Source organism: Phasianus colchicus, chromosome 13 (assembly GCF_987193195.1).
Source record: "Phasianus colchicus chromosome 13, bPhaCol1.hap1.1, whole genome shotgun sequence".
Classification (NCBI taxonomy): domain Eukaryota; kingdom Metazoa; phylum Chordata; class Aves; order Galliformes; family Phasianidae; genus Phasianus; species Phasianus colchicus.
Genome location: NC_143448.1, coordinates 5478147 through 5491416, shown reverse-complemented (window position 1 = coordinate 5491416; position 13270 = coordinate 5478147). Strand labels below are relative to the sequence as shown.

At 36.3% G+C, this 13270-nt stretch overlaps 1 long non-coding RNA gene across 2 annotated transcripts in view; it reads right to left on the bottom strand.

The window, feature by feature from the left end:
* LOC149916125 (uncharacterized) overlaps nucleotides 1-13270 on the bottom strand; it is a 128164-nt gene that overhangs the window by 32831 nt on the left and 82063 nt on the right. For both annotated transcript variants that reach the window (XR_016470887.1, XR_016470886.1), the window contains exons 2-4: nucleotides 10683-10741; nucleotides 9983-10104; nucleotides 760-880 (exon numbers count right to left, since the gene is read on the bottom strand). This is a non-coding gene — a long non-coding RNA (uncharacterized LOC149916125). The remainder of the gene's footprint in view (nucleotides 1-759; nucleotides 881-9982; nucleotides 10105-10682; nucleotides 10742-13270) is intronic.

Genomic DNA, 13270 nt, shown 5'->3' with positions numbered 1-13270 from the left:
AACTTTTTCTTCAACGAGGAATTCAGATGTGGTCACTCCATCGACCACTGTTTTGATTTCAGCTTGTAGTGGTGACATGTCACATCAGCAGAAATGATGTGACCCAGGAAACTGTCCCCTTCTGGCTCATATTCAACAGGTTCTGACAAACTTGCATAAGGTGTTTTTTCTCTTCCTGTGTGAGCACTTATGGGACCCACCTGGCACAAACTTTGTGATATCCCAACGTTCCCACCATCTTTTCCAATGCACTGAAGCAAATACTCAGCTCTATACATAGTTCCCTGGTAGTAACCTGCCAGTTTGCGCAGATGAGCTGATTGAGGCTCTCTTCATTTCATGGTGTGATAGCTGTGTATAGCTATCTAGTCTAAAACACAGCTTGTCTTTCAAATCACTGTCACCACTGCTGAAACACACCACCTCACTGTGCTCACATCCACTGTTTAGTCTCCATCCAGCAAGCTTCAATTAAAGTCATTTTTTCCTTTTGGAGGAATTCAATGACACACCTCTACTTCATTTGCACTTCCATGTCAGGTGCCATTTGGACAGATTGCACCTCTACTGCCATTTGTCTCATTTGTTGTAAGAAAATGTAACAGAATATTGGTTGGAAGGTTCAACCTCTAACATTGTGGGCCAACATAATGAAATAGGAGGCATTACTTCCAGAACAGACCTCAAATTATTAGCATCACGTTTAAATTGTATTTATCAGGTCATTACAATGTGCCTCTTTGAGAGCTTTAAGCTTACCTGTTGTTTGCAAAACATGGCTAAACATGAGGTTTCTGTAAATCTTCATGATCTCAGCATTAACTCAACATGCTTCCAAATGTTAATGTAACAGATAAATTATTCCATCTGAAGACAAAACCTAGGACAAATGACAATGAAACAATCTTTAAATCTATTGTGAAAATACTTATAAAAGCAGCACAGTATTAAATCATACGTATCAAAACAAAAGTGATTGTCACGCTCTTAGTAAGACCAAATATATAACAAGCTTAAAAGAAAGAACTCCACGTCAGATTCAGACTCTACAGAAAGACTGTCAGCACAAACGTAAAGGATTTGGGGGGTCTGAGATAAACCAGCCTTGAATAATAATCTTCTGATAACAGACAATCTTTTTAAGTTCCAGACAACAGCTGTATTCTGAAAGCCTCACGCACAGCTATCTGACCTGTTTTTTAACAGTACAAGTAGATAGTGCTGTTATTTTCATATTACTTAAAATAATATCCAGCACAAACATTTTAAAGAGAAGAACTTACGATATGACTTCACAGGATATCTCAACATGCTCACACTGTTCTCAGAATATTTTTAGCAGGCATTTGTTCAGTAATACAAGCATTTAAAGGCAATTTTATAATTTATTTAGCATCTACAGGCAAACAAAATGCATTCTTCCCACATAATACGTCCATAATAACGCTCATGGCTGAACAGTATTTTTAGTCCAAATGCAAGGCTTCAAATATCCTTACGTTAGCACTGTTTTTTGACAAGTTCTTAATTAATTGAACTCTTAGATACTGTAAGCTATAGCAGATCAACTACATAAAATGAGATGTCAAATCTTCCCTATACATCTGGCACAATGCTATTACTTTCATTGGATCTTTACAAGACATCAGATATGTTAATATTTATGGAGTATACACTGAGGGATACTGCTAGAATTAATAAATAATAAAGCTAATATTTTTTGCAAAAAATAAATCATCAGATATCTCATTATAAACGGGTTGTCTTCAGTTGTAGATAATTTAGTACAGTAATAAATAACAAGAGAACACAGTGCTGATGGAATTATATTCCATTATTCAAAATATCTTGCTACTCATAAGAATATTCCTTTGTGTTCAAAATCATTGAAATAGAACTGGTTTAAAATTGAAGGTACTTTCAAACAAATAAAATGAGGTTGCCTCTACTGTGTCAGCTAGAAGTTAATGAATACATTTATTTAAGACCTACTGCTTTTTTGATGTACTTCAGATTCATCCTAGGATGTGTCTTTAGCAAGATGTAGCTCGGCAAGTCTAGCCCATTGTTCCTATTGTCTCAGGAATAATAGACTTCTTCCTTGAAAAAGGTGTTATCTACTTATTTAAGGTTGCCTCTGAGTCTTAACAGCAGTATTCACAGAATTCAGGCAAAGCATTTGTAGTCACCAGAGGCATAGCTATCACATTAAAGTCTTGTTCTGAGCAACTACTGACAAATTCTTGAGAAGACTTTATAAAGATCTAGTGTGTTGCAGCAATGATGTAACAAAACCAAAATATTTGGTGCATATCAATAATTGCATTCAACATTTTAAATAATTTTGTCTAATCTGTGATGTAAGCTAGTCTTCTATAGTTCAGTTTGGTAAAATCATTACCAAGTATGTTCAGCATGGTCTTTCAATACAAGCAGATAACATGCTGCCCTCAGGATCCCACAAAGTGCTCTAGGCTTGGTTTCTTTATTGCACAGCTGGGATTTCCACAGAAGCTAGAGAATAAGTATAGAGTTCTCATTGAAAGCCAAAGGGAACCGATCCTGAACTCCACTAGATCTCCTTATTTGTAAAATCCCAGTCTATCCTCCTTGACGTGAGACACATCTTCATTGCCTTTCTATGCAGCGCCTATGCCTGGTATGCATTGTGCAAGAGTTAATTAACTGATAGTAACATAACTAAGAAACTGTGGCCATGGATCATTGTAATTTGGTTTCAGACACCGACGACCAAAACTGAAATACAATTTTAAAATTGCAACCCACTGTCAAACACAAGAGAAATAAGAATATCAACACGGGATTATGATCAAACTCCAGAACCTTGAAAAGTAACTCTTGGCTCTCTTGCTTTATTTTCTTATGACTCTCTTACTATGGAGCTCCTAATCTATACACAGTACCTGGCTAAAATTTACATATGATTCTAGTGAATCACTAAGCTCAGTTTGCAATCGAATTTCTCAGCACGTGACTTAGTGAACTGGTTTTATGTCAGAAGCACATAAGAAAGATAAGCGTAGACACATTTTCAGCCCACAATAAATAAGTTAGCACTGTACTGTTTAGTTTTCTGTGTCAGCTTCTAAATGACTAAGTGATGATTTGTTCAAGCTTTAAGGGGTTTAAATATATACTGATCAAATATTACGTAAGAACAGCTTAAAGGGAAATGAAACAAAATTGATGTTTAATTGCAAGTCAGGGGCTTATGAGACTAGATACTAATATAAAGTGGAAGGCATGAACTAAAATTATCCACCAGGTGGATTCCATTACATACCTATGTCTGCAAACCTAAAATCCTGATAACACAAACAATAATGTTGCAACAGACGGTGTAACACTGCCTGCCAGTAGGAAAGCAGCAGATTGTTATTTACTTCAATTGCCATTGTTTTCAAAAGCTCTGTGTTGATTAACGCAGAGAGATGATGTGGTTCTCAGGAATCTAAAAAATTGCTCCCTCTTTTCAATCATCATTTGTGAGGTTCAGGTTGTTTTTGTGGTTTTTTTTTTTTAGTTTATTGTAGAAACACTGATGGAAGGGGGAAAAATGGGTTCATTTACATTGAATTTTAATGATATTATTATGCAGATGAGACAAACTGCTCTGTATCCTAGAAAAACTTTTAAGCCAAATTTGCAGTAAGCGGAAAAAGAACTAAACCTCATGGGTTTTTAGCACCAAACTCCTAGAGAGCCCAGTGCCCCTATTAGTGCCCTAAATAGCCCTCTACTCAGTAATCCACCTGAAGCAGAGATTGTATGCCAAGTGGGACAACAGGAACATCGGAGAAGCAGAAGAGAAATGGGTACTGTAATGAAAAGTAAGAATTTGCCTATTCATTTCTGTGCTGTAGGCTACAAACAGTGTGATTACAGGAACTTCTAGAGCTACTTTCAGTGCTCAGGTAACAAATAAAAGGGGGTCCATAAGCTCGGCTCTAAGCCAATTTCATCTTTCCTTTATTTGCCATTGGATTAGAAGCCAAAGAGTGATGATGTAAAATATAGATTCTCACATTCAGAGCCTGGATCTGGCTTTTGGGATCTCTAGTTTCCATCTTCCCACATTTGAGGGTTCAAAGTTCTTTACACTGATATATAAAGTCTGTAGAAGAGAATGTGACTCCTTATTTTGAGGGATACCTACCTGTCCCACTTTAGTTATACAGAGACAGTTTGAAACCTATTCTACAAATAACTGTGTAGAACTTAAGGCATACAAAGAGTCCCACTGAAATCAACAGAGCAGGCAAACCACAACGTTACACAGATAAGCGGTGTGAGACTGGTGCTTTGGGCATTATACATCTGCTTCTTCTCAAAAGATAAGATGAAGTAAATCTTGTTTTCCACCTGTGCACTGTGTGAAAAATAGAACTTGGGAGAGAAGCATCCTAAAAAGATAAGTGACAATAACTCTCCTGGAGTTATTCCTAAGTTCCTGTACAACCACATGTCTAACAGCTAAAGATTACCAACATAGAACAGAGAGATAAATTGTACAAGAAAAAAAAGGTATCTTTAAAGGCATAATGGAAAAAAAAATATAGGCTCATTTGCCTTCATTTATTTATTTTTTAATTCCAAAGTGGTTATTCTAGCCATTTTTTAAGGCAGGAATTCTGTGTGTTTATCCAAGTAAGTATGTAAGCATTAATAACATAAGAACACGGACATTGTTTGGGATTAAATTAAAACCATTTGCCTTATGCATGCTCATTTCCTTTTTTACTGCTCAATTCCCCTATGATGCCATCTGATCACTTCTTGAATGTCCCCTGTGCTTTTGCCTTAACAATCTTGCCTGGTAGGCCATTCCACACGTTTGTGATTCTCGGCATGAAAAAAATGCTTCCTGACATCTGTTCCAAATTTGTTTCTCTTAAATTTCCATTTATGCTTCCTTATCCTAACATCTGTGTCATTCTGAAAACGGTAATTCAGATTGACGTTATCTGTGCCATTTAAGATTTTACATTCCCTAGCTGAAAGCTACTCGTAACCACGCAGTGTTTTTGCAGTTCTTATTGATAGTTAGTTTAGAAACATCTCCTAGTTGTAATTCTCATGGTTTAGGTCATACTTCAGCTTTGTTGTTGGATTTTTATTCTCTGCTCAGGCACATTTCCTTCAAATTGGGGGCTAGCACTGTACTCAGTGGGACAATTTTAGCCCATAGGTCTTTCCCAAAGCTGTTGTATAAGAGGAAAACAAGTAGTATTTGGCCCAATAAACTTAATGCTGGTATCGAGAGGATTGTATATTATGCTAATTCCTGCTGTGGGTTTATAGCATGGCTTTGGTAGCTCTACAAATCCTGCACTTAGGAAACATTTCAATCATTTCTCTGTAAGGCTTAAATATAGAGTTCAGTTGTACCTGGTGAATATTACTCATACATTCTGATAATTTCACCCTATTTTGTCCAGAAAGTGAAAAGATCATGAAAACTACTCTTATGATTCTCTCATGTCTATAGAAGAATTTAGGACTAATTTATCTATACTTTCAAATCCAAATTCAAATCAGACTGGCACTCAAGTGTGCTGTTTTACCTGCCCTTAATGAAACAAATTAATTCCAAGAGATGAACTGTCAGACTCCCAACAAGCAAAGCAATTAACAGCATGTTTAACAGCAATTAGAAAGCAGTCCTGTTTTATATGGCTTGTAATTATAGTTCAAATTTTAAAACATACACTTTGCAATACCAGAAAAAAAAAAAAAGGAAGCAGAGCAAAGCAAGAGAGTAGCTGATTAAACCTGGGATAGGACTTTATGTTGAATAGAAACATCAACTATTGATCCCTTTTTCATGGTAGCAGATAGGTATAACTCGTACAGAGCTCTAATGTCATAAACAAGGTTTATCCTTTCACTTCCAACATACACAAATAGATTATTTGAAATTATCAAAGGACTGGTAAAACTTCAGGTAATTTTTTGTCTGAACCTATGCTTGCCTATTGAATTAGCATCTCAGGTTTGTTTCCTGAAGAAGCATTAAACTGGTACCGCTTAGAAAGGTTCAAGCAACAACTGCTAGGACATAACTGCCCTATATTACCCCAAAGTATAACCTTTCAAAGTGACTGCATCTAAAAAACCTGAAAAAAAAAAACATTTTAATTTTTAATTTATCCCACCACGCTGGCTGAGTGTTTTGGAAACATCTCTACATCAGGAAGATTTTGATATGTAACTTTCATTCTGACATCAGCTCATCATTTCCTCTCTGTAGATGAACAGATGACACTTAAAAGAATTATTATTGCATTCAGTTTCTACAGCAAAGTAAGAGAATAAGAATGTTTCTCTATACTTAAAATGAGTGGATGTTCTGTCTAAATAGCCTAGGTTTTTCTAATGGAAAGCTCCATGTCTGTTATTCAGAAACTTTATTCTAGATGGTAAAAAAGAAGACAAAGGTGACCATTTTTTTTTTTTAATTTGTCTTGATTCATTCATCTAGATGAAATAGGGGATTTTGAAATACATAAATGTGATCCAGCTTATGCCTCACTAATACATCCAATTAAAATTTAAAAAATGAAAAAAGTCAACAGATAAACTACAAGTAAACCTGGCGGAACTGGCTGAGTATGGAGGAGGGCAGGCTTAGAATAAATGAGATATTCAAGCAATAGTGTTTCACCCAAAATGCGTTTCACAAAGTAAAAATCCTTCTCATTACAGCCAGCAGAGAACTGCCTATTGAGCAGACTAACACGGGAAAGGTGGAATCAGGAGGAACTGATCTTATGTTTTAAAAGAGGGGCAGAGTTTTTCTGCATTGTATCTTTCAGGCTACATACTTATGGCAGGAAAGAAAGGTATCCCAAAATGGCTGATAATCTGGCACATAACAGAAATTCCTGTACTTCCAGGTTGTTCTTCCTGCCTTACAGAACAGGCCTGGGCTACTGACCTTGCTCTAACTAAACCTCTTCCCTGATTAAAAGGTAAGATTTTTTTCATGGTTATATAATTTTAAAGCCTATTCAGATGTGATAACATTTTTGCTCCTGTATCTTGGCAACATGATTTATTCCGTTCACACTGAGTGTTGCAGTCTCAAAAAGCTGTACCATCTGGGTTGAATTAATAGCCTACCCAGAGAAATAAATGAGAATGGTCTGCTATAATTAACATGTAGGTAAAGTATATTTAACAGATTATTATAATTAATATGTCAGTTACTGATTTCATGCTAAACAGAGTTGCAAACACAAGATATTAAGATTAGTTACCCTCTCTGTGTGAGCCTTGCAAAAAAAAATGCAGCAGAAAAACAGAGCCACAGGATCAATAACATTGACCTTAACATTAAAAATACCAGATATGAAATTCTAAGCAAAGAGAGGCAGTGTAGGGCATTATGGAACAGCACTAGCTAATCACTGGTTTTAGGAATTCAGAATTAACACCAGTAATACTCAAATCTGACCTGAAAAATAAAAATAAGTAAAAAAGAAATAAGTGATGAATTCAAACACTACCGAAGGCATCCATCTATGAAGATGGACTGGACAGATCAGTTTCTTAAAGCTGTCTTGGTTTGCATTACATAAAATGTAACATATGTTAAGAAAGCCAGCAAGAGATGTGGATTTGATCAAAATTCTGTAGCACTGCCACCCGCACAATATAACACTTCTTTGGTAAGCTTCTCAGAAGACACAAAAGCTGGCTAGGTTTTCAAAGGTTACTAAATTCCAGCAATTGATCAGAATGAGTTCCACAACCACCACCATCTCCTATGATCATAAAGTCCCATTTCTGCAGCTGTCCCACAGAATGCATCACCTTTCTTTAGGCTCTTAGGGACATTTTCATCTGAACTGAATATTACAACGTTGCCAAGAGCTATCAGGCAAACAATTAAATTTCACAGTATCTGTACATCTTTCTTACTGGAAATCCAGAAACACACAGGAAACTGATGATTAATATTTGAAAGTAATACTACTCTTCAGCACAAATTAAAAATATTTCAAATAAAAGAGGCTTCCAACTGCCCCCCAACCCCCACCACTGCATAATTAGGTCTTTTGTGTCTCCAAATTGTCTTTAAACTGATGTTATTATAAAACTTGCTTATTACTGAAAGACTAAAGGTCATTTGACAATGGCATTAGGCACAGTACAAACAAAAATATGTTGGAGAATCCATTGAAAAAATCTTGCAATTTAAATAGAGAAAACAAAGAGGAGACGAAAGGGACAAATTAAATTCAAATGCAGTTAGAGAGCCAAGGGAATTGTCTGCTTTGTCCTGACTTTCACTTTATGCACAGACACAAAAGTTATGTGAAATGCAGGAGTAATATTTTTAAACACATTTGGGATGACAGAATCATGAAACACTTACAAATAAGGCTCCAGATATTAATACAAAGAAACCTAAGCCAGACACCACTATCCAGCATGTAGATCTCTTACAGCAATAAGGAAAAATACACTGAACTTAGTAATTAAAAATTATTAAAAACACACACAAAAAAAACAAACAACTGAGAGGTTCATTTCTGGTCTTTAAGAAATCAAAGGCCAAAACCCAGGTACATTACCTGGCAATGCTACTTAGATGAGCTGTATTAGTTCCACAGCCAGCACCTCCTCTTTGAAAAGTGGAGAATTACTGCTCTGATTCAGAACTGGAAGGCTAGCATTACAATACAATCCATATTAAGTGCAGTTCCAATGCTGTTAAAATAAGACATGACATAGGAACAGTGATAGTCTCCATACAGAAACTGAAGCACTCCAGAAGCAAGGCAATACACTTTTAAGGAAAACAATGTTTATACTTGAAAAAACATCAGACTAAATGAAAGAAGAGCAGTTAAAATAAGGAAACAGAGGATAAAAGATGATCAGAGAAGCATCACGATAAGCTCAGGTCACAGCACACAGCCTGCTTAAGCACTGCAAGCTAATCAAAAGCTTATTCAGTTGTTGCTTAAGATCAACCAAGTTTTGTGCCATTATTTTGGCTGCATTTTTTCGATGGGTATCTTGGTGAAGAATCAACATTATAAATGTTTTCATTAGAGTTTTTTAAGTTGCTACCATAGCCATCATGCCTATGCAATTTTATGCAAACCATATTCAATGTACAATGCTTTTACTTCATCTGCAATTAAAAGTTGGGAAAAAAAACAGGAAGAGAAGTAAAAAAAACCACCTTTTCAGAAACTCTTTACCGTGCATTTGTAGGGTTAAGATCTGTACAAAACACAAAAGCAATAAGGCATCAGCACTCAGTATTGTATCCAGATTTCCCATCAAGTTTCAGATCCATACAGGCAATAATAACCATTATTGGGCTTTTTTTTTTCAGTCACTGCTGCGACTGTCTGCACAAAGGGCTCTGAGTGACCTGATGGAGCTGTAGGCATCCCTGCTCATTTCAGGGGAGTTGGATTAGATGGCCTTTAAGGGTCCCTTCCAACTCAAATGATTCTGTGATTCTATAACAGAAAACATTTAAAATTACTGATAAAAACCTATTATTTTTTCCCCTTTAAAAAAGTGCTGGGAGAGTTTCTGACAAAAGAAAGAAGTAATTTCACTGAAAGGGATAATTAGCAGTATATTGAATGAGAAGGAGGATGGAGGAAGAAAACACAACAATAAAGTAAAATTAAATTAAAGAACAAGTTCCAGGAGTGAAGTATATGCTGGATTTTTTTTTCCCTTCCTAAATTCAGATAGGAAAAAATCAGTGCAGGTTATTGAAAATATAACCATTGGATCATATATTGATCTTATACTCAACAGCTGGGTTCTACTGAATGCTTCTCATAGTTTTCAACAAATCGCTTTCTGTAACATTGTTGAAGAAACCAGAATTGCAATACCTGGCAGATCTAAAATAGCATCCTCAGACAAGGAAATCACTTATCACAGGTTACAGAAGACAAATGATGCCAAAATAATAAGAACACACCCTTATGAGTGACAGCTGTGATAACTGAAAAAAGATCCTTCTGGCATCAGAAGCCATTCCAGCCACATACCACACCAGCAGGCAGTGATCTCATTCTGACACACCCTTAATTTCATGAAGACCTAAAGGAGAGCAAGGAAAAAGGAGTCAGACACCCAGCAGAACCAAAAGAAATCTTTCTTTGTAGTTTGAAATCATAGAATCACAAGGTTGGAAACGACCTGTAAGATCATCTCGTCCAACCGTCTTCTCTTTACTATGTTTTCTACATTAGAAATGCAACACCTACTAAAAATGTTCCTAATGCTTTAGCTTCCCAAGTGTTCTTAAAACATAGGCCACGGTTATAGCAAGAGGATTTTGTCCTTAGTTCTCTCTCAGTGTGCTCAGGGGAAGGCTGATTCTCATCAGGCTTTGACTGTCAGCCTTCAAATGGGTGCTGCCTGGGGCACGAAAGTTCCCTCCCTTATCTCCTCCTGATGATGGAGTGACTGGAGATAGCCATGAGAATACCTACATGTAAATTAACAGCAATCTCACAGATAGAACAATAAAGGCCCATAGAACACACTCTACATTGTGAATTAGCCACTCACAATGACAGTGCTCATTCAGCACACCTGAGGCTGTAGAAGAAAAACAGGTACAAGTCAGACTTGGTGCCCAGGACTAAGACACAGAAGGAAATGATGACACTTACCAGCTGTGCCTACTGCCCTGGGGAGCTGCATGGCTTCTGCCTGGCAGTCACTAACAGAGCTGGAAGACAAGCCACTTGAGATGCTATTTGGTTTTGAAAAACTTACTCAAGTGAATGCTTTTCAAATATATTAACTTCCATCTTTAAATCAATGTACACACTAAGATCAACAGTTATAAATGAGGATGGAAATCCAAACTGATTATAAGATTAAGGTCTGGTCTTGCTTTATTTTCTTAACATAGGCAAAATTTGTGTCATCATCATCTCCACAGCAGCTAAAGATATTGAACTTCAAGTGTCAGCACTTAACATACTGAGCTGGTCACACAAAAAAAATATTTAATTTCCTAATTGAGCTTATCTCCTACTGCACTATATTTACAGTGCACTTGACAGAGAAAATGAGTGTTTTTTAGGACTAGGTTTAATGTGTAGATACGTAGATAAGTATGTGTCTGTCACTCTTTCACTCGTGCAACCAAAGCAGCTCCACCAACAATGAGTGCCAGACTAGGGTTGAAAATTTAAATCAGTAGTTAATTTGTATTATTTTTTAATAACAACTGCTTTCATTACTTTTCTTTAGGGAAAAAGCATTAAAAAAACACTTACAGAGCAACCTTTGGGAGCATATTACCTGCACATACTATTTGCAAATAGTTGAAATGTAGCATATTGTCTTGTATAGTTCAGACGTGGGAAAATCTTTTTATATGTATGTACAGCATACATATAAACATCTTTCCAATAATACCCTAGCAGGCTGTTTCATAATAATGATAAATAGCACTAACAGTAAAATAGCTTCTGTCTTAAATTTTCAAATTATGAAGTTTGCTTATGCTAAGCATTTTTTTCCTTAAAAAAGAATATTGCAAAATTACAGAATTATGAAAGCCTAGCAAATTATAAAGGTCATAAAAATAATTAACCTGAAGAAATTAAAATATTCAGTACTACAGCATCTAGAAGACATCAAGTACTTGGGCCCTATGCAAGCTGATCTAGTGGTTGGCAGCCCTGCTGCAGTGACAAGGTTAAGTGGCACATCCTGCTTATTTCTTCCTTTGAAGAAGTTTGGTTCTGTTCTCCAGAGAAGCTATTCTACCAAAGTGTACAAGAAGTTCATTACTGTGCATTGCATTAAGTATATACACAGCACTGGAGCAACACAGAGCATCATTTTGTGACCTAACAGCAACACAGCTCCCTCTGTGCACCACACCTTTTAATTAGCACAAGCAGAGCTATTAGCATTTGTAGCTCTCAACAACAATTTGCTTCGTTTCCTTTTCTCTTTTCTTTAATGTGATTTATTATCTTTCCTGCAAAAGTGCTGATCAATGTTCCTCACTATTAAACAGTCTCAGTGATGAGGCCCAAAAACTTCTTTTGTCATGGTAACTTGATTGATTATAGCAAGAGTGCTAAGTGCTTACAAACAAAAGCTGAAATTAATAAAAAGGTTAATTTGAAATAACTCTATTTTATATTAAATAGCATTTAACAGCCACACTTGAAAGCTGTTGCTTTCTACAGCAAATATGTTCTGCTGTTTTACAAGAGATAGGACTGTAAAATCTACTCTCCAAACAAGGAGCTCTGATATGACAAAGATTGATATTTTAATCAGGACACAGGCTCTAGGAGTCTTGAGGTTTAAAAGCACTTTTCTTCCCTCAAGTTAAAAAAAAAAAAAAAAGCTATGAGATGGCTTCCCAAAAGAAATAAAACCAACCAACACCACACACAAAAACACCAACAAACAGAAGCTTCAGTATCCGGTATTATATTTGTGACATCATAAAATGTTGGTCAAAATTCAGTATTTTGGCACCTTGCTCTATTTCCAACATAAATACATGAAGCAAATACAAGTACTGCATTTCAACAGAATTTAAGAGGTAAAGTTAACATGGAGCTGTCTTGGGGAAGGGTCAGGTTTTGGGTTAGGGAAAGGCTCTTAAAGCCTTTGGTCAAAATTCAGTAGGGGGCAGTGGGCTCTGCCCCATGCTGCCAGAGCTCAGGGAGCATTGGGACAGTGCTCAGACATCAGGGTTGAGTGGTCCTGTGCAGAGCCAGCAGTTGGTCTCAATGATCTGTGTGGGTCCCTTCCAACCTGGGCTATTCTATGACTCTAACATAGCAAGCCTATTAACCTGTTAGTTTAGGATTAAACTGCAGTACTTCTTCCTTTATCATGATGGAATTACCATTACGTATTTCAGAATGGTTCTTTAAAGTGGATTAGTTGTACCTAAAAATGGTGTGCACTAGGAAACACTTTTTGACAGATACATCAGATTTGATCAAACAGAATTCCTTCTGAATTGGTGGAAATTCAAACATTTAAAGCAGCACATTTTCCAGGGTTACATGAGAATAAATATTATCTCAGAATTCAAGTACAAAATGTCTCTGATTAACTAAACTGGGTATTGTAATTTGTATGAATCTGTAATATTGATAGGTAATGTTCTATTGTTATAAGTGACAAATGACTTCAAACATGCATAGCAATAAGACATTATTAACTATACTGTAACTTTTGTCAGGCAGTAATTTGCATTTAATAATTTCAGTCA